Source organism: Rattus rattus, chromosome 8 (genome assembly GCF_011064425.1).
Source record: "Rattus rattus isolate New Zealand chromosome 8, Rrattus_CSIRO_v1, whole genome shotgun sequence".
NCBI lineage: Eukaryota > Metazoa > Chordata > Mammalia > Rodentia > Muridae > Rattus > Rattus rattus.
In genome coordinates, this window is record NC_046161.1 from 7638191 (window position 1) to 7661709 (window position 23519).

General features: G+C 37.4%; 1 pseudogene; it reads left to right on the forward strand.

Moving 5' to 3' along the window:
* The first annotated feature begins 3117 nt into the window (after positions 1-3117).
* On the forward strand, positions 3118-19310 carry LOC116907215 (annotated as a pseudogene).
* Positions 19311-23519: the final 4209 nt, after the last annotated feature.

Genomic DNA, 23519 nt, shown 5'->3' on the forward strand with positions numbered 1-23519 from the left:
AGAAAAATAGCCACTGTTGTAAAAAAAGGAAATTGTGAGAAATGCATCCATGAATAATGTATGTGGAATGAAGTCAGAATGGCCAAAACATGGGTGTGTAAATCTTAATTACTAAGATGATGAGTTAAGTTCCTTTCCCCGTGGACATTTGACTCTCATTAAGGATGTCAACTATGTAGGTCTCTTTTCCTTATGGTATCCTCTAATTCCCAACATTGTTTCTAGGTAAATGTCTCCACTCAAATTCACAAAACCACACTAGAATTTTCGGATAAGTGAATACTTTCTGGAGAAGATCTTTGAAAATTTGTTCCAGTTTAAGGACATAAGTATGTTCTAAAAATAGGGGCTGTGCGTTCCACTAAATTTTAGCTGACTTTCCACCACCCCTAATCACACTATTTCAGCATGAATGGCCCTTCATCCACTTCCCTGTTTTGTAATCTAGCACTAAGAGAGCATGCAGTCATCAAAGGCTCATCCTCACTCTAAACACTCGTTGATTCCCAGGGATAATAAATCATATTAGTCAGATGAAGTGTTTGACATCACACCACATGACATGCTGCTGGTGTCATACTGGCTGTCAAATTCTGATCACTCATATCACTCCTCCTCAAGTTTAGCCAAGCGTATGAGTAATCCCTGCATACTTTTGCTTTGTTTTGATTTTTCTCAGCTCATTACATTAGTTGACAAATATCCACTGAGCTACTAGAGTGGGTCAAGTGAATCTCCAATGTACAATAAAAATAAATGCAAGTATCCCGGCTGAAAATAATTTTATTCACTCATAAACAAATGAGAAAACTATGCACACAAAGGGTTCCGCCAATACCAATGGTTGAGTAGAAAGTCCTCAGAGAAGGACGCAAACTGACAATAAGAAGGAGCCATAAAATCTATGTAGGAACCAGACACAGTGCAACCAGACAATGATATCTGTAAATGGGCGAACATCCCAAAATTGCTATGACGCAAAGACCAAAGTAAGATACAGATTTATGTGTTCATTGACTGCGAAATACAGTATTTAAGAAGTGTCTTTTAGATTGTCTGGCTCTGGGATTGCATTCTGTCCTGATGAGATTTGGAGGATCCTACAAGCATTCTGTTTCCATGGAGGTCTGCAGGGGCCAACAACCACCTTGTACCATTATTTCACTAATCCCCTGCCCGTCGGAGCTTCCTGAGGCACAACCAGCAGAGTAGTGCCCCATGACCTCCAAGGTCTGGCCCATGCCTCTTCCTACATCCTTGAGTAGTTCTACTGGTATCAGGATTATCCTGGCAACACCAGGGAAAATAACAAGGACACCATAAGAACCCAATCTACAAGAGACAGAGAAATAAAGTAACACCAGCAATCCTGCTATCCTATGCCCTGGATATCATATCAAAACTGAAGCACAAGTAAATGACCTTAAAGACAATCTTATAAAGATGATAAAGGCCTGTAAAGAGGAAATTATTAATTCCCTTAAAGAAATACAGGAAAATGCATTCAAACTGGTAGAGGCCTTTAAAAAGGAAATGAATGAATATATAAAAATATAGGACAATGCAATTAAATAGATGAAGGATATGAATAGAACCATTCAAGAACTTCAAATGGAAATAGATGCAATCTAGAAAACACAATATGAGGCAATCCTGTGGAATGAAACCTTGGAAAGAAAGAAGAAATACTGACCCAAGCATCACCAACAGAAAACCTGAGATGGAAGAGAATCTCAGGCATAGAACATACAGTGGAAGAAAGTTATAAATCTGTCAAATAAAATGCAAAATCTAAAAAGTTCGTGATCCAGCATATCTAGGAAAATTGACACACTATGAAAAGTCTAAACCTAAGAATAATGGAAATAGAAGAAGATTTACAGCTTAAAGGTCCAGAAAACTTCTTCACCAAAGTCACAGAAGAAAATTCCCCTAACCTAAAGAAAAAAAAAAACGTGTATAAACATTAAAAAAAAATCTCCTTACTGAACACCAAATAGACTGAAAAAGAAAATCCTCTAGCCATATACTATTCAAAGCACTAAATGTAGAGAATTAAAAATAAATAAATTGCAAGGGCAAATGGCCAAGTAATATATAAAGGGACATTTATTAGAATTATACATGACTTATCAACAGAGACTATAAAACCTACAAGGGACTGGGAAGATGTCTTCCTGACCATAGAGACCATGGATGTCAGCCTAAACTACTATAGTCAGCAAAATTTTTGAACACCATAAATGGTGTCTTAGGGTTTTACTGCTGTGAATAGACAACTTAATGACCAATGACTATTAATTCCTGTTATTTTAATGTTGGTGTTAGTAGTGTGTGTGTGTGTGTGTGTCTTTTCTTCTAATTTTAATGGTGTGAAATTATAAATTTCTTGTGTTTTCTTGAGTGTAGTTAGCCTCATTGCAATGGCAAGGGGCATCTCTAGGATGAACCAGAGACCTGGGATGGGGAGAGGCCCCAGAGGGTCTATGGGGTGACCCATAGCTGAGAATCCTAGCAGTGGGAGATACAGATACTAAAGGGGCACTTTCTATAACCAAGCATAACTCCCAGAAGTGATATAAGGATAACATCCCACCCACAAAACCTTCTGCCCAAAATGTGTCCTGCCTACAAGATGTGCAAGAATGAAGATAGAGCAGAGATGAAGGGAATGGCCAACTGTTGAGTGGTGAAAATTGAGACCCACCCCATGGGCAAGAACCAATACTGTGGAAAAACTCTTCTAATCAAAGTCAAAGTCTACCATTGACCAGATAGTCTTCTGAGGTTTGGCACTATATGGAGGACTCCCTTCTTTAGCATGGCTTCTCCTTCTCTTACCTTGTCTGGGGGTTTCATAAGAGCCCACACCTCTACCTACAGAATGTCAGGTAGCCTTGGTTAAGATTACAGGTTCAACTTCCTTGCTCCTAATAAGAACTTGTTCAGCAAGCACCAGAGATTCCTGAAATGTTTCCCCATGTTAAGGACTCATTTTCATATCCTACACCTTCAGAAAATGATCTTCCCTTTCTGGGTATTCACACACCCTTCCTCCAGAAGTTTATAATCCCTGAATAAATTGTACACTCTCACATGTACCCACAGTAAAACAATATGAACAGACAAGGATTGTCTCAGAGAGTTGCTTCATCAACTATCACCACGGGGCAGGCCTTTACCAAAGGAGGAGCACCTAGGACTCCCAAAGAAGGCTTTACCCTTCTCCTGCCCCTCTGGTACTTGGCACTAACTCCCAGTCAGATAAGATCCCACTCATCCAGGGCTCTGCATCCCCCTTACTGCCTGGAGTACAGATGCCTGGAAGGGAAAGTGGACTGTGGACCCCACCTTCTCATCCTGTTCTTGACTTCCTCTCCCGCCATATTACCAGAAGCATCTGAATACCCTGAGAGGAGACCTGGAACCACAGCATTTGTCTTAGACCCTGATGTTTCCCCTTCTCGTCAGTCATGTGATGACCTCTAATACCCCACCGGGAAACATTGGCTGTGGGCTCCCTAGTCTAGCCCCTGCTCTGCCTTCTCTGAGCTTGTGAAGTGTCAGTACCCAGACACCACCAGAGAAGAGAGGCAGAACACCATACCACACAACCCTGACACTATTGATGATACTCTTTCATGCTTGCAGATAGGAGAGTAGCATGACGGTCCTCTGAGAGTCACCATCCAGAAGTTAACCCAAACAGATATGATAGAGACCCAAAGTCCAGCATTAGATCTAGCTCTGGGTTTCTTGTGGAAGAGTTGGGGCAAGGACTGAGGGACCTGACAAGGAAAGGGACACCATAGAAAGAACAACAGAGTTAACTAACTTGGACCCTTGGGGACTACCAGAGTCTGAACCACAAGCAAAGAGAGAGCATGAGATGGCCACTGACCTTCTGTACATATGTGGCAGAAGTGCTGTTGGGTCTTCATACAGGTCCTCCCAAAAACTAAAGGTGGGGCTGTCCCTGGATCTGCTGCCTGTCTGTGGATCCCATTCCCCTAGCTGAGCCACATCTGTCGCCTCAGAAGGAGAGGATGCACCTAATCCAGAAGTGACTTGATATGTTGGGGTGTAGGCAAAGAGGAAGGGGATGGGGAGAGAGTCAATGTGAGGGGACAGTGGGAGGAGAAGAGGAGATGATAATAGAATAAGGTGAATAAATAAATTAATAGAAAAAGAAATGTCAGTCACCCCCAAAACAGGGATTCTTCTATTTCCAGGTGAAAATACTACAAATCCATAAGTTTATCATAAATGCATATAAAGTAAATATAAAGTAATATACACAGTACTTAAACATTAAAATACTGGAGAGATTATTAAAAACCTTTAAACAATTATATTATTTAAAATGTTAGCAATTTTATATACATATTGATACAAATTATAATATTTTAAGTAAAAATAAGCAAAGTACATGAATGTAGTTTGCAAAAGAAATTCAGGAAAATTATTCTGATTATCAAAGAACTAATTTCCTACTATAAATCTTTTATAAGTATATTATGACTCACAACATATACACATTACTATAAAAAATAACTATAATGCACTGAATCCAGTGTAATCAAATTGCCTTTACAGAATAGGTAGTGCAAACTGTGATTCTTTTACAGTTGCTGTGGATACAGAGAAAAATATTTATCATTAAAAATGAATAACCATTAAAATTCCAGTTAAGATGAATGCTGAACGTTGCTTCAAGTTTCAAAAACAAATATCTTAAATGTGAGCCCCATGTGAAAATGAAGAAAAGCATTACCCATTTTTTAATGGCTTTTTGTCTTGTTTGATCTTTCTGTTTATACAACTCACCCTTTAAGGCCAGCTAACTATGTGAGAGTTTACAGGACTCAGACCTCCTCCATACACCACCTGCACATCCAGATAGCAGTTACTGAAATAAATTTATTTATATATCTGAGAATATATACATGGATGAAGTGAATTGGCTTCTACAAGTTGTCCCTTGGCCTCCAAGTAGTTGTGGCAGCTTGTGCGCACACAAACACACAGACACAGATCCCCTCTACACACACCCACACACATACAAACACACATACAGACACAGGCACACAGAGACCACACACACACACACACACACACACACACACACACACACACACACACAAGCATACAATCATACTTACACACACAATTTAAAGAAGGAAAGAAGGAAGAAAGGAAGAAAATAAAAACTAAACTCTAACAATCTTCAGAGATAATGTAAATTTTATACCAAGGACATGTTTACAGTAATTTCAATTTGTTTCCTGACAGTTTTATTCAACAGAAAAGTAACATATTTTGCTAAATATTGTCATTGCTTAAATTAAAAATAAATACTTTAAAAAAATTGAGAGTAGGTATGATTGTGTAAGTTTTTGACTATGTCTAAACTTATTTTATTAACGTTTCAGAAGAAATAATATTAGAAAAAGTTTTGGCAAGAATAATATTTCAATTTTATAAGCTTTATAAATTCCAAAGTAAAATCTTATCAAGCACAGATGTGCCAGCATAAACACAGCACTCTGAAGCAATTAAGGATGCTCTGTTTAAAAAAGTCATTTAGAGATAATAGTGAAGGGGAAAAAAGAGCAAAGGAACAAAAGAACATCACATTACTATAGCAGGAAGGGTGGGGCTGCCTCAATATAAACGCTGGAGGCCATGAAGCCTCAAAGCATCTTCTGCAGGAGGACCTAATTGAGGACTGCCTGATAGAACAAGGATTGCTGGTGCAAACCGTGCTAGCCAACCAGGAACTGCTGTTTTGAAGAGATACTTTCTTAGGACCAATAAGTGCGTGAGTGGAAGATACTAAAGGAGCGTGCAGCAGTGCTCAGATGAGTTTGCTGCAGCATTTCTCACTTTCTCCCAGAGTCTGTGTCCTTGATTCTGTGCCACTTGCCCCCAAACACCAAGGGCAGGTAGGGTCAGGGACGCGGAGTTGTCCAGGGCACAAGCAGCGTCCCAACGTGGTCAATGGACTTATTCGTCTTTCTCGTTTTGTGGCTTTGTGGCCCCCCAGCATTTACATAGAGGCAGCCCCGCTGGTCCTGTTACACATAGCCATATTCTATTTCTATGAAATAAAAAACAAACAGAAACCGCAATACATAGAACCACTGCTTAGCTGAATCATTCAGTGCATGGTTTCTAGAGAAGTTGAGTTGATGCTGGTAACTCAGAAGTCTTCCAGTTGTAAGAATATAGTACCTGAAGAAAAGTGAAGACATCAGAGTTCTCCATTGGGTTCTCTAATCAGGATTGGAGAGGCATACACGTGTGTGTGTGTGTGTGTGTGTGTGTGTGTGTGTGTGTGTGTGTGTGTGTTGTGAAGGCAGGGGACTCATTGACTGCTTAAGGCTTTGTAGATGTGTAAATGCTTTTGATGTATGCAAGCAGTGACGTCTTTTAGTAAATGAATAAAATTTACTCAAAACTATTAAGAACGTTTGTTTGTTAATGATTCCTCTGATATGTGGAAGCATATGGCCATAATCTTTACAATTCTAGTGTAAATATTTCTTAGCTATTATTTGTCCATTATGATCAATTCCAAACTTAGGTTTATAATGAAAAAATAATTTAGTCAAATAAAAACATAGATAATATCAATTGGTAACATGCCACAGGTGTTAATGGACAGTTTTATGCTTATGGAACTAAATACTCACTTCTATCAAATTTGTTTCACTCTGAAAACTATATTTGAAAAATAGGATGTTCGCACGAGAAGACATATATGGAAAGAAGGCTTCTGTTCAGTGGAAATTTCAGTGTGAAAACGCAGCTCGAACTTTATGACGTTCTAATGTTGTGCTTTGAACTGTGGATATTTCCTTGCTCACTCCCTGTTGACACCTACACATGTACACACCAAAATAAGTTTAGTTTAGGAATCAAGATAAACTGTAACACAAAGCGCTTTTAGCTACAAATAGGACAAAAATCAAGCTGTTCAGTTGGTTTCGTAAGGCTCATATGACATGTGCAAACATGATTTGTTAGGTGTCTACCTCCTCTCCCACACCCCAGCTAGCCTAGGCTGAACCTTTTAACCCCTCCCTGTTCAGTTTCCTTTTCTCTTTCTTTTCCCACTCTTCATCCTTCCTCATCTGCTCATCTGTGCTGTTTTGAGTAGGAATGGCTTCCATATGCTCATATACATGAATGCTTAGTCAACGGGGAGTGGGCTGAGGATTAAGGGTGGGTGTGGCCGCTGGAGAGATGGCTCACTGGTTAAGAGCACTGACTGCTCTTCTGGAGGTCCTAAGTTCAAATCCCAGCAACCACATGGTGGCTCACAACCATCTGTAATGAGATTTGATGCTCTCTTCTGGTGTGTCTGAGGACAGCTACAGTGTACTTATATATAATAAATAAATAAATCTTTAAAAAAAACAATTGGGCTGGAGAGATGGCTCAGTGGTTAAAAGCACCGACCTGCTCTTCCAGAGGTCTTGTGTTCAATTCCCAGCAACCACATGGTGGCTCACAACCATCCCTCTTCTGGTGTGTCTGAAGACAGCTATAGTGTATTCATATAAATAAAATAAATCTTAAAAAAAAAAGGTGGGTGTGGCCTTGTTGGAAGAAATGTATCACTGGAAGTGGGTTTTAAGGCTTCAAAGGCTCATTCCAATCCCAGTTTTACTCTCTGCCTGAAAATCCACATGTAGAAGTCTCAGCTACTTCTCTAGCACCATGTCTGCCTGCCACTGTGCTTTTGGCCATGATGGTAGTAGATTTGTTCTCTCACGCTGTAGGCAAGTACCCATTTTTTTTTTAAAGTGAGTAGTTTAGGTCCTGGTATCTCTTCACAGCAATAGAATACTGACTAAGACGACCTTTCTCGGTCTGTTTCCAATATTGTCAGACTATGCCTCCATTTACACAGCTACAAACCTGCAAATGAACATTGAGGACTATGGAATGAACATGTTATATTTTACTTAACATCTTAAAACTTTCATACGTGGGTACTGTTTTTATAATATTTCTACTCTTCTTTCCCCACTTCTAACTACTCCTGTGGGAACTCTTCATTTACCTCCCAAATGGATGGCGTTTGTCTTTAAGTTTTTTTGACATACCCATACATAAATCCCATACCCTGAGTTAATCTTCCTTAAATAGACATGTGCTTAGAGCTTACCAATTAGGATTCAATAACCAAAGCATTTGTCTCCAAGGAAACCTGATTGTTTCTCACTCCCTAGACACTGATTGTCTGTAATATGTCACCTAGGGTTAGGCTTTTGCAAAGCTTCTGATTTCATTTCAACTTGAAAATAATAAAAGTCATATTTAATAATACAAAGGCAAACAGTGACATAATCCAGTGCCAAAACGTGCTTTTGTCACTATTAAGTTTGCTAGGTAATATAAAGTTGCCTATTTTCATAATAGAAATCACATTATGCAGATGTACAAACAATTTTAATATCATCTGCTTTTTAGTCATTTTTTTCTGTTGGAGTAAAATGATTTCACTTGAGCTATTTCTTTATTTACATCATTTTTTCCAGAATGGAAATTTTTAGAAATTAGTACTACTTTTCTTTGCTTTATATTTACTTATGCCACATTCAAACTGTGGCTTGATGCGTTTTATTTTTATTTAAAATTTCATCAGGAATTTCGTAGGGAAAAAACACTGATTAAAGCAAATTCAGAACAAAAACAAACCAAATACTGAAAGTTTCATGAATGTTATAAAGAAGATTCAGTTCAAGGATCTTGTATTTGATGACTATTATCATTTAGAGGTAATATAGAAAGGGCAGAAAAAGTCCTGGGGACAAGAGAGAGGGAAAGGAACTCCCAGGCCTAGAATCTGGTTGATGAATTTGCCATCCTCATGTGATCCAACACAGCCTTTTCTTGCTTTCCAGCCAAGAACCTGCAAGTTCTTACATCCATGTAAGATATAACTTGAGGGCCATCAAAAGAGTCCATGTGGCTAATGCTGAGCCAACCCATTCTTTACTTTCCCTTGGGGTGTTCCTGCTCTTACTCTGGGCAAGGTTCCTTTCCCTATACTTCTTTTTGAAGCACATACCCCCACTTGTGTGTGACTTCCTTTCTTCCAAACACTTCTTCCTCTTAACTTTCAGACTAAATATTCTGGATGAAATGTACTACAGAAGACACAAGGACATTTTATTGAAAGAGGGTTTGACAGTTGTTGTCAATGGATGGACCAGGCCCTGTTTATCTCCTCTCCCTTTGGAAAACATCATGAACCCCTCCTGAAGTCCTAAAATGGGAGGAGAAAACTGCACTTCCATGAAAGCCGTAAGACTTTCAGTCAGTCTATGGAGACTTTACTTTCAAGACACTTTCATCTCAGACAGAAGTAGAAACCACAGGAATCAAGACATTCAGTTAAAGTAGATTTTAAACACACATGCATAGATATGGATAAATAAATATTTGGGATATTTCCTTTGAAAAGCTTTCAGAAATCAGAGCATCATAGCTTATCTAACAATGCTTGTGCTGTCATTGATAGGTTTTAGGAGCAGCTTCCATTTGTTATTTTTATCAATAATAACAGCATATGAATATCAAGAACTCAGAACACAACTTTATGCCATTTCCCCTTAAGTTTTACAAGTAAGTTCAAGGAAATTCGTTTTACTCATAACATGCATTTAAAAAACTTCCTCTTTTTAAAACTAAACTTTAGACTTGTTTTGGAATATAAAAAATATATAGCTAACCTAGATATTTTGCATCTTGAACTAGCTGCAAATTGTCCTTTTCAATGTTAAACCTCTATAGTACTAGTTAATTCCTCCCTTTCATGACATGAAATTCCAGTGTGCAAATTCTTTGAAATAAAAAAAAAAACAATGTTAAGAAGGAAAAATGCATTTTGTTTTCTAAAGTTTGTTGTTCCTCCTACATTTCATTCAGATGTATGTGTGAAATGTGAAATGTATGTGTTTGAGTAAGTATGACTGTCATAGACTGGTGTATGTATTTGCTGTTTTTGTTTAGAATATCCAGAGTTCTAGTTAACTATGTTCATGTTGCTTTTTGCCTTCTGTGGTAGCTGCTCAGAATTATGAGTCTCTGTCCCACAGATACTCCTTAAGCAGCCTTCTAATGAAAGGTATGAGGAATCAAACAGAAACTGAGAGTGGTGTCTTCTCCATTGACATGTGGTAACCATGTATACAAATGAACATGTATACAAGCCATGAGACCAGGAACAGAGTGTCTCCTCCATTACCATATCGTAGTTATGTATACAAGTGAAAGCCATCAAGAACTATAGCTGTAAGCGACTAGACTATAGAATTCTGAAAAAGATGGAGCTCTGGTCAAGCTACTCCTGATCATTTCTTCTTATTTTGCTGCTTCATTTCACTATGAACGTTTCATCACAACCTGCTTTAGAATCCTGATATGTTTCCACAATCTATTTACTCTTAACTGGGCATGGTGGAACAAGCCCATATTCCTAGCCCTTTAAAGATGATGGAATCCCAGCCAGAGATACCACATAGATTTTACATAGAATTTGTCTCAGCAAAATACTTTTCCTAAGTCCTATTTTTTAACTTTAAATTTGGTTTCACTCCGAGGTTTTACACAGTGGATTTGTATTTTACAAAGAAGACCAGTGACATAGCACAGTCCCTCAGATAAAGAAATCTAGACTGCATAGTCATCACTCAAGAGTAATCACTGGAGGAAAAGCTTGTAGACTAGTGTTTCACTGTAAGCAAATTGAAATGGCTTTATATTATGACTTGAAAGCTTTTGCTAGGCATGGAAGCATGGAACACATGTGTGAGCTAGGTACCAGAGCCTGAGACAGGAATGCCTACCATTTCTATAAATTTGCCTCTGCTCACTTAATGACCATTCACAGATTGTCCATCGTGTGAATGTTTTGAGAGATATTTTCTCTAATTTTGGCATGTGAAAATCTTAAAGAAGCCTTCCAGATTGTCCTTATGAGACACTAACACCTGTAGATGTACTTCAGCTGAACATGGGGTTTTTTCTTACTTTCTCATTTTGAACACAGTACTTCTTTACTCATTTTCTGTTTTTTGTTTTGGCTTGTTATTTTATTTGTTTGAGTCAAGAATGAATTAGCTAATAATCTTAAAATCAGTAGACTTTTCCCCCATTTTTGCGACCCTCAAAGTTCTGCTTTTAATATTTATATAAGCTGGATTTGCTACGATCTATGAGTGTGTGCTATACTCTCGCTCCTCTACACTCCTCTCATTTCTGAGCTGGCAAGTAACAAACAACAATCCTAAGCCCATCCACATCTCACAGAATGCTCTTTAGTTTCTGCTGGCATTGTTTGTAGTTGCTACTCTGCATCTATTTTTTTCTTCATATCCTTGTATAAAACAAAAGCAGTTCACAAAGAAGCTACAGAGTGATGTCAAGACACCTTTGCTCCCCTGTTTCTTTGAGGGCTAACAGCCAGAGTTATGTGGTTGTGATATTGTTTACACACAATGGCATTTTACTAGAAAGTCATGATGCAAACATAAGACTAGGAAACACATACTACTCATATCTACAAATTCAGTCCTATGAAGCACCCTAACACTGTCCTTATAACAAGCTCAAGGTGAAACTACTGTTTTACTTTTCGAGTACTTGATATCATTAAAAACACAGCAAAATTTTAAAATTCCATAGTTAACATACATCCTTGACTTAATTTTACCAAGAAAAGTCCTCATAAACGTTTAAGCATTTTCTTCTTCTTGATGAAAATGATGTAAATACATCCTGTCCAGCATGTTCATGTGACCACTTAAGGTTTAAATGTCCCATTGAGAATCTGATGAAGGAAGCCAACAGAATCCTGCCAGAAAGAGATGGTGAGCTCTGGTGACTCCAGTGAGGTCATCTTTTGTAGCTTCCACTTGTTCAGCAAAAGCAACTTCTCTAGATCTTTTCAATAATACTCACCTTTAAAATGAACAATTCTATTTAAATTACTTCTCAGCCCCATGTGAAACACACCAGAGAATCAATGTGTTCAATGTTTCATTGTTACCATCCCAACCTCTGAGTTACCATAAACAGAGTAAATTGTTTAAAAGGCTGGCATCCTATATAGACAATATAAAGACAATGTATTACATAAGGAGCAATGCATGAGCTTTAAGGATTCCCCACGTAAATGGACAAGGATTGACAGCAGGTTAAATTGTACACAGTGTTGTTCCTCAAATCATTGCTTCAGGATGCCAGCACAGGCAGGCAGACCATTGTTTCTCATGTCGTTTACCTTGGGTTACTGAAACTCATATTTGCCAAAAGCTTCTCATAAAATACCATTGTGTAGTTGGTTTTTTCCCATTGAACAGGATAAAAATGTTCTTCTACAAGGACTAGTACTTGACTTTACAATATAGTGGGTTGTTGGTTTTAATATGTGGTGATTCTTACGTTATTTTAATATGTAATGCTCAAAAGGTGATGCATGTCTGACTGAAATTCCAAACAAGCTTAGCAATTATTCTTCAATGGTTTCTAAGCACACTTCTCTGGTAGACTAATTATTCACTGTGTTGATCTATTTTGTGTATTCAAGGGATTATTTTTTAAAAAAAACATGAATATGTGATCATATTTTGAATGTCCAGTTTATTCTTAAAGCTATTATACAGTTGTTGTTGTTGTTGTTGTTGTTGTTGTTGTTGTTGTTTTCAGTATTCAACAGTAAATACCTTTTAATAGATGAAGAGTTTCTAACCTTCCAATCTGACATACAATGCCAGGATACATAGCTTTTACCTGTGTTATTTGGTGTCTATTGCTGTTTACATAGGATACAGTTCTGTTCAGCGATTGAAACCAGGCAGTCAAACTTAGGGATCAGTCATTGGAACTGTGTCACTGAGCTACCTTAATAGCCCTTGTCTCTGATTATGTAGCAGATGAATTGTTAGAGTCATACTGTCCTAGTTTGCTTTGTGTTTCTGTCCTAAATATTATGTCCAAAAGCACCTAGATTGAGGAGAGGGTTGATTTTGTTTACATTGCTTAATCCCAGTCCATCATGGAATGTAACAGGGTAAGAACCACAGTGGAATGTTGTTTCTGACTTACCTCCCATGGCACTGCCTGCAAAGGGATGAACTTTCCCACATCAATCATAATTAATGTAAATGCTCCAGAGAAATATCTAATTCAGTCTCATAGTCACAATTTCAAATAAGTTTCTGTTCTTCTAGATGACTCTAATTTTGTGTCAAGATGACAAAGCCTAACGTGGACACCCAAAACCTAGTGAGGACACATGATTTATCTCATTAAAAGAAAATGTCTATAATTAGTACCTTTCCCTGGATTCTAGAATATTCTTTTAGTGATGACATTAATAATGTTTTCATACTACCTTTCAATATGATTCCTTTGAGCTGTCTGGATTTAGTGAGTTGGGGATTAGGGTGTTTTAAAATTTGATAGATTTTTGGAGAAATTAAAAAAACATATTGCATAATTGTTATTGTTATGACTATATACATGTGCATGTCAAGATTATATAGTCACATTCTTTAATGATATTTGTACTATAAGATACGTTCCTTTAGCATAGCACCAACTAATTGTTAAAATCTGGACTTATTAAATAAATAAAAAACCCTCTGAGTCTCGCTCTTATTCCTTTCAAAATGTTCTACTGCATCATCATAATTCATAAAATTATAGATTAATTTGAAAACACCTACCTTTGTTGAATCTAGAAGAAAAGTTCTATTTATTTCAAGGCTGTTTTGAGCATTTTATAGTCAGACATGTGTTCTGGAAACCTACCTATTCTTCACCTGGAAATGGTTCTGAAATTTGTTCAACTCACTTCCAATGACTGGAGTTCTTTGTTCTTATACACCAAAGCCAGAAATGAAGTAGAATACTCATTTTGTTTAAATGGCTCAGATTTACTGGAATTCAACTCCTCAGTATCTTCGGATTTGCTAAAGTGAGGGGACTGACCATGCTAACTGCAAATGCAAAGTGTTCTCTGATACCAATATATTGACAAAACAAGTCAATGCGGTCTAAAGGAACAGTATGCATGATATTCATCATATTGACCAACTTGATTTTGTACACAGGCTGTGTAATCTCTGTTGAAAATCTTAAACATGTGTTCAGTTGAAACTTGTATTTATTATTGTTTTGATTTTTTTAATAGCATACTTCTAAATCCAAAGAACTGTGGAGTATTTTCATTGCTCAGTCCCCAGCTTCCAAACATCAGGAAGGAATGTAGAGAACCTATAGAAAAGTTTTGTTGTTGATAAAGCTGAATGACTTTATTCTGCAACCATTGATGTAAAAGTGGAGGAGTGCAAATTTCCCTTAAAATGCAGAAGCATTACATACAGGGGATCAATGTTCTGCAAAAGGAGACGTGTTGCTTACAAAATGAAACAGCAGGAATTACACAGTCATTCCCCATGAATCACTGTTTCTAGAAGCAGCATCTTGGCAGTGACAGTATTTGTGTTGTGCAGGCTCAAGTAAGTAAAGCCAGATCTCCCTTCTGTCAACATGAGTTTGCCATGCAGCTCTTGTAATGCTGAGCAGATATACATGTAAGATATGCAAGCAGCACCACTTATTTTCTACAAAGAGAAAAAAACGTTTAGATTACAAGAGCTTCTGAGAAGTTTTAGAGTCAGTTATAGGAGCAAAGCTTCATTACCCTTATAATATCAGACAAGAGTTGTGATTCTATTCAAAACTGAATAAGTGAATTAGACAGCCATATTAATATTATGAAATAAGGAATTTCTGGGTTTGCTTTCTTAGTACATAATTATGGAAACACAAAATCAACATGAGGCAAACCTACTTTTGGAAAAATGGTATCTATATTTTCTGGAGACACTGTCTAGATTAAAAAGATTTTTAACCTTTTATCAATAAAAGGTCTTATTAAAAGACCAAGATAAATGTAGTTTTTAACAAAGATAAATCTTCTAAGTCTTCTGTGGTTCATTGTTTTTAATAAGAAAACGCAACAGAGACTATTAGAATTATATTTCAGTAAGTGTCTCTTTCTATCTGACATCTTAAAGCACCTGGAAATCTGGAGTATTGGTTCCCATGACCCCACACTTCTGTCTCTAATGTGTGTGTGCCTGCACACATACATACACATACACACACACACACACACACACACATACACACACACACACACACCAGATTGAAGTACATTTTTCTCACTCCTTTCTTGCTATAGTGTAATTCTTACCTTCAATTGATAAGACTCTCCAAATTATAAGAATTAAAATGAAATTATAAATCGTCATAAAATTAGTAAATTTAAAAGTAAGAAATTTTAGTGGAATAAGAATTAACTAGAAAAGAGTTTATAAAATGAATTTTTTTCTGTCTTTTTCTGTCCTTCTTCCTTCCTTCCTTCCTTCCTTCCTTCCTCCTCCTCCTCCTCCTCCTCCTCCTCCTCCTCTCTCTCTCTCTCTCTCTCTCTCTCTCTCTCTCTCTCTCTCTCTCTCTCTCTCTTTCTCTATGAAAGCTATCATCAACAGCCTAAATAGGACTTCTTAAACTCTACAACTTTTGGAACCCAGTTGTAATTCGAAAACCCCAATTAGGGAGTGAGCAAATGTCAACATGTAGATTTAAAACCTGTATTAATGAGCAATGAGCTCATTAATAAAGTTAGGACCATTTTAAAGAGCCCAAGCAGAACTTACTGTACAGGCAGTCTCATAAGTGTATCTGAGGATATGAATAACAGGTTGCTGTGAAACTGGTCCATGACAACAAAGAAAAAAATTTAAGTCTTCTGAAAACTCTCTTCTTGTGACAGGGAATACTTGATCCTTCTTCAGTCATAGATCAACTAGTTAAACTGTGACCCTATAGAGTTATGAAGAGAAAGACAGTGGAAAATTCATTATCTAAACTCTAGAAATTTAACAGTCTATTTGAATTTCTGCCAAGAATTGGATTATTTCTAGGATGGGTTCTCATAAAATGTTGGGCTATAGAAAGTAGAAATATTTTATACATTATCTATCATATTAACATTCTTATAATATTTATTTTAAAGATAAATTCATATGTAGACTTTGATTCAGTTTCATGTATTTTCATAGACATGTTTTATTTATTTATTTATTTATTCATTTATTTATTTATTTATTTATTGTCTTTTAGGTTTTTTTCCCTCTGAACTTCATTCACTGCAATGCCTGATATATTGACATACACATAAAACGTCATTGGTATCTCTTATATATGTAGAAAATCAACAGGATATGAGACTCTGATGTGTAGATGCTGAAATGTCAAGTGAAGGTGACCTTTTATTGAAGCTAATACAACAGAAGAGTTATCACCAAAGCTCAGACTGTTCTTAATACTTAATACATTTGTGTCTTGTTTAAATGTTATACCTATATCTTTAAAAAGTCTAGTTTTTTTAGTTTTCCGTAGTTAATTACACAAGTGGGAAAACTATAAATTGTATAAACTATTATAATTTAAAATTTAATTTGCATTCATAAATGTGGGAGCAAGGTCCCAAGACATATTTATAGGTTAGAGCTTTGTATAATATCTGCCTCTTAAAATTCATTTTTACATTATAGATAGTAGGAATATATTAAATGCCCTTCTATGACAACAGTACTCAAGAAAATATGTAGGAAGTTATAGCAAAAGTACACCATAATTCATCATTTTAGGAGAATCATAACAATTGTTTAAGATACCTATTTGCAGTTAAATGTTAGTAACAATTTCTCAAAATTGACTTACTACTGTTGTAAAAAGAGCAGTGATTCAGGTGGCCATGATGACAAGCGACTCAGAAATTGCATGGAAATATCAAGTAAAAAATGTCAGAAGATAGGACAGGATACAATGAGAACTGTTTTTATAGTTCCTCTGTTTTATATAGCATCCTTAAATTCAAAGAAAGCTGGATGCTTTGCAGAATAATCTTGTCACTGCTTCATATTCATTTTTGCATTGGTTTTCATTCTATATCCTTTACTTTCTATATTTAAATTTGAATAAACATCTAAAGCAAGTGTGATAGCATGAGGGGAACCATCCAATCTTCAATGAGGGAAGTAATCTGGTCAGCTAAATTGCTTTAGTGAATCATGTTAAATTATACACTCAACAGTTCAAGTTTTTGTTCCTTAATCATTTAACACTATCGAGTAACTCTACATAAAAACTTAGGTTTTAAGTAAGTTTTAAGTAATATAGTAAAGGGTTGATTTGTTATTTTCTTGTGCATGAATAGTGTTATACATAAAATTAAAACCATCCAAAGTATGTGCATATAAAAAATAAAATAAGAGAAGTGAACCATTTGGGATTTTAAAGATGTAGCTCAGTGGTCAGGTAGCTGACAAAATGTGTGAAGTACAGAGTTTAGATTCTATTTGGTGCTTCTCTTTACTGTATATTTCAAAGTTTGGAACTGCCATGCATTGCAGACAATGCTGTGTGTATTGACACAAATAGCTGTTTCTGTTAAAAAATTATGCATTTTTCTTTACGAATTGTTGCATTTTCACATGAAAATGTTTGTTAGGTCAGTAATGTAATTATTCTTTAGGAGCTGGGATGAGAACTGAAGAGAAGAAAAATCAATGTTGGTTGATATCCACGGGAGCCTGCACTTTTCTGAGGAGAAATTGAGGAGTGAATTTTAGGGAAGGATAGAGTTAGGTGGAACAAGACAGGGAGGAGAAGAGGGAGGAAAAACTACTGGCAGGATATAAAAAGGAAGAAAGAAAACAAATATATTTATATTAAAAAGTCCATGTTTTTAAATGACTTGTCTACTGCCATGCTCCCAAATACAGACACATAAACACGTTTATTAACATGATTATATGAAAATTAGCATTTAGAACTTAGAAAATATATTTTATAATCCAGTGGATGGAGGATAGTTTGGGAAGACCAGAGAAGGCATCATAAAATATTCATTTATAATTAAAACATGTTCCTTGGTATGAAAGTGGAGAGAGGTTCTTTAAAGAGGTGAAAAACTGAATGTAAGAGCAGCATCTCGGTACTTAGGAATCAGGGAGACATTGTGCTTCTCAGAGGTGATAGCACAAGTCTTTCATTCCAGCACTTAGGAGAAGCAGGCAGACTCTGAGTTGGAGGCCAGTATGGCCTACAGAGTTCTAAGACAACCAGGAATACATTGAGAAACCCTGCCTCAAACAAACAAACAAACAAACGAACAAACAAACAAACAAACAAAAATTAGTGATAAAAGGCAACTTCATAGCAGCATCTATAGCATTCTAGTGTATTATAGAAGCTTTGGGTTAATATTAAACAAGCATACACTGAGGTCAAGAGAGCACAGACTTTTCCCTGGGGACTATTCGAAAAAGGTTCGTCACTGTCATCTAGCATAACAGAAGAGCGGTAAAGCATGGTTAAAACACTATCTCCAGTTGTCTACACACAAACAACCACATACCACACACCAGGATGAACAAGTCATGCGTAATTATTCACTCATCAAACTACAGTCATAAAAGCTAAAGAAACTGGGTAAGAAAATATAACAGGCAATAACCATATCGATTGGGGTCACCACCGGGGCCCAAGTCGCTATGGCCTCCAGTGTGGTCATCTCCCACACCCTCCCCCACCCTCCCATAGACTATGTCTATGTCTTGGATCAATGTAAGATAAACTGTGGTTGAGTCTTCAATATCTTCTACTTGTATGGAAATGTGGAGGAGGTGAAATTTATGAAAAGCAAGCCAGGGGCCGCCATGGTGGAGATGGCTGTGGCTATGCTGTGGACCAAGCCATTGCTCACATCAACAACTTCTTGTTTGGGCAGAAGATGAATGTCTGTGTCTCCAAGCAACCAGCTATTAAGCCTGGTCAGCCATATGGGCTAGAAGATGAATCCTGCAATTACGAAGACTTCATGGATTCATGGAAAATCGGTTCTCCACTCCACAGCAGGCAGCTGCGAACAGCATCCAGAACCCTAGCAATGTACTGCACTTCTTCAATGCTCCCCTGGAGTGACTGAGGAGAACCTCTTTGAGATCTGCAATGAGCTGGGAGCGAAGCGGCCAACCTCTGTGAAAGTATTTTCAGGCAAAAGCGAGCATAGTTCTTCTGGGCTGCTGGAGTGGGACTCCAAGAGTGACGCCCTGGGGACTTTGGACTTCCTGAACCATTACCAAATGAAAAACCCAAATGACCCGTACCCATACACTCTGAAGTTGTGCTTCTCCACCGCAGGCATTGCCTCCTAATTAGCTGCTGGGAAGGAAGAATCCATTGAGCAGGAAGAGGTTTCTTTCCTTTATGCTGTTGGTTTCCTTGTTTTGTCTTTATTTTTGCAGTCCTTTTATTCCTTTCAAATGCTAGGTCAATAGAGGCTTAACCACAACAAATGCTGGAACTCTGGAGAGGGGAGGGGAACTGGTATCTCCCAGGATTAACTTTCACTTTTTAAAGTGACTGTATGTGTGATTCTTTTTTTTTCCTGTTCATACATTTGTGCTACCCATGTATCTTGGCACATTTCAATAAAATTGTTTGAAAAAAACATATAGATCCTCCCCTAGCAATTAATTCTAAAAGTTAAATGTATATGTTCAATGCAGAAAGACAGCTGGTAAACTGGGAACACAGGAGAATACAGGACAGGACAAGCACTACTACTGGATTAAATATTGAAATCATAACCACAGAGTAATTCAATATTGATGACTGGAGTATTTAAACTATAGTGCTGGTGGCTGTGTACATTCAACTGCAGAACTGTGCACATGATCACATGCAGGACTTATTATTATAGGATAGTAACTAGAAGCATTAACTCCCGGTGGTTAAGCTGGCTAGTTTTATGTGGGAAGTGGAGAAGAGGATGTGAGAAGAGATTTGTTTCTTGTTGGAATTGTTCCTTTGGGAGCTCAAACCATTTCTCCATATGATAGTTCTCCTTGACAATCCAGAAGAGCAAAAGACTATTAATATTCTCCACAAAGATATACTGAGGATGAGGTAAAGAAATACAGATGCTAAATGAGATGCTCAATCTGCTCTATGGGACTGAGAGCACCTCAAAACAAGCAAACAAAAATGAATGTAAATTTTAAGTACCTTAATTTTAAAAATAAAGTTGATGCTGCAGAGCCAGCTCAAGGGTTGAAAGCACCCACCGCTGTTGTAGAGAATGTGGATTTGGTTCCGGAACACATATGGCTAACAGAGTGTTGCATGGCTCACAAAGGCAGAGTCTCGCTTCAGGAGATCAGATACCCTTTTCTCATCACCGTGGGCACCTGGCATGCACGGGCATCCAGACTAAACATTCATACTTTGTAGTTTTTCATTCCTTGTTTATAATAACATTTTGACATTTAGGCAACATTTCTAGATAAGACTGGAGACTCTGAAGTGATGCGTTAGCATCACAGAAATGTGAAAAACCTGAAAAGTCTTGCCAAGCAAAGGAAACTAGGACTGAGGGTTTGCACGACAGCAGTATAGACTCACAGTTGATAAGGAAAGAGCAAAGAGTGATATGGTTTCTCACCCCACTTTGTCTGCCTAATGTACTTCCATAATACTTCAGCTCTGTAAGTATTTGCTGATAAAATTTGCAATAGGTTTTTAAAGCAACTCATATTTGTGTCCCACATTTTGTCTGTTGGAAGTCGAGCCAAAACCTACCTCCAAGCTACATGCATGGAATAATTTCACTTTGACATCTTTTCTCCTTATGCTTGGGTATTATTTTCTCCTGGAATTGAAACACTTTGCAGACATTATCCAATTAAACCTCACAAATTTTGCTTTGAGGTAGACAGGAGTAATGGTTAATCATATGCCCTTCTAAATTTATATCTCCACTGAGAGCTGTAGAGGGCTTAGAAAAACTGATAGCTTATAATTATCTTTCTTGAGTTTTAGGGGGCACATTCTCATACAGTGGGGTGGCCTCCATTAAATCCATATAATAGCAATAGAAAGGAAAAATGCTTAGAAATGGCATAACAATTTAAAAATATGAGCTTCAGTTCATACTGTGAGAGCTAATTGGTAGAGAGGACTTTAGCATTATTGCTTGATATTAGAGTAGATTTAGGCCATTTGCATGGTATTTTCTGTTTAATTTTAATGCAAATATAGAAACATGCACACAACTCACATGGAATCCATTCCGATTTATTGGAAAATGCAGGACCTAAGAAAATTTAAAGTTGTATTATATTTATTCTCACAATTTGAAAGGGCACACTACTTTTATAAGTCTTACATTTTCATATGTATCTTGGAAATGCATAGCCAACTATTTAATAGTATACATTTTAACAATGCTTTATTTTTTGTTGATAGCTTCATTCAATGTTCTTTGTTTCTCCTTCCTTCCTTCCTTCCTTCCTTCCTCTTTCTTCTGTTTTCTTTCTTCTTCTCTCATATATTACTGCAGTTTTCCCTCCCTCAGCTCTTCCCAGTCCATGTACTCCTCCCCCTCACATGTTTTCTCCTCCAGACCAACCCTTTTTCCTTTACTCTCCAGAAAGATAAAGACCCCAAGGGGAAATTGAGTGAATGTGGCATAACAAGTTGAAATAAAATAAGGCCTCTCATACTGTGGCTGAACAAGGCAACCCAGAAAGAGAAAGAGGTCTCAAAAGGAGGGCAAAGAGTCAAATACTGTCGGCTCCTGCTATCAGTAGTCAGGCAAAAATCCAAGTGATACAACCTTATCATGTGCAGAAGATATAGGTCAAACACACACGGGCTACCTCCTTCAGTCTCTGTGAGACCCTATAAGGCCTACTTAATAGATTCTGTGGACTGTGTTCTTGTGGTGTCCTCAGCCTCTCTGGGTCCTACTTCCTTCCACCTCCTCTTTCTTGAATTTCCCCTCCCTATACTTATTACAGGCAGGACAAATGGTAGATTAGAATCTTGTGGCTATGTTGACATCCCATTCCTAATACTGGAAGCCTTGCTTGGTTATAGAAATGGCCAATTTGGGCTCCATAGTCCATATTACTAGGAGTCTTAACTAAGGTTACCCTTGTAGATTCCAGGGAGTTTCTATTGCAGTAAGTTTTCACTTTACCATCACTACCACCACCACCACCACCACCACCATCACCACCACCACCACCATCACCATCATCACCACCACCACTACCACCACCACCACCACTACCACCACCACCACCACCACCACCACCACCACCACCATGCCCAATTACATCTCTCTTGGTACTCTCTCCCTCAAGTCTTCCTATTCCCCAACCTCTATGCTCCCAAGACATGCAAAAAAAATCTATTCTAAGCCTGCATGCCAGGGGAGGTCCATTTATCATTCCCTGAGCCCTCCTTCTTAGTTAGCCTCTCTGGGTCTTTAGATGGAAGCATTCTTCTCCTTTACTTAACAGCTAATGTCCACATACAAGTGAGCACATATGCTGTTCATCTTTCTATCTCTCAGGCACATTGTTCAGAAGACAAATTTTATGGTTTTGTTTTGCAAATGTACCAAATTTTCCTTATCTGATATTTAGTTGAGGGGGATTTAGGTTGTGTCCAGTTTCTGGCTAGTATAGATAAGCTGTTGTGAAAATAGTTGAGTAAATGACCTTGTGGTGGGATGACTTGCCATTTGAGGATTATATCTGGATCTTAAAGTAGATCGAATCTGGATCTTAAAGTAGATGGAATCCAAATTTCCTGAAAACCTGCCATATTGATTTCCACAGTGACTATACAAGTTAGCACTCTCACCAGCAATGAAGCAATAGTTCCCTGTGCTCCACAACCTCACCGGCATGAGCTGTCACTTGTATTTTTGATCATAGCCATTCTGACAGGTGTATAATGGAATCTCAAATTAGTTTTAATTTGCAATTCCCTGATGGTTAAATATGTTGAACATTTCTTTAAGTGGTTCTCAGCCATTTAAGATTTCTCTGTTGAGAATTCCTGTTTAGATCTGTACCTTATATTTTAATTTGATTATTTGGTTTGCTGACATCTGGTTTATTGAGTTCATTATACTTTTTGGATATCAGCGACTTGTCAGATGTGGGGTTGTAAAGGTTTTTACCATTCTGTGCACTGTTGTTTGGTCCTTCTGATGGTGTTCTTTCCTTTGCAGAAGTTTTGAAGTTCCAGGAGATTTCATTTATCAATTGTAAATGAATGCATCTTAGTGCCTGCACAATTGGTATTCTGTTCAGAAAGCTGTCTCCTGTATCAATGTGTTCAAGGCTATTTCCAACTTTCTTTTTTTTTTTTTTTTTTTTTTTGGAGCTGGGGACCCTAACCCAGGGGCCTTGCGCTTGCTAGGCAAGCGCTCTACCACTGAGCTAAATCCCCAACCCTCCAACTTTCTTTTTTATCAAGTTTAGTGTTTATGATTTTATACTGAGGGTATTGATCCACTTGGACTTTAGTTTTGTGCAGGGTAATAAATATGGATCTATTTGCATTCT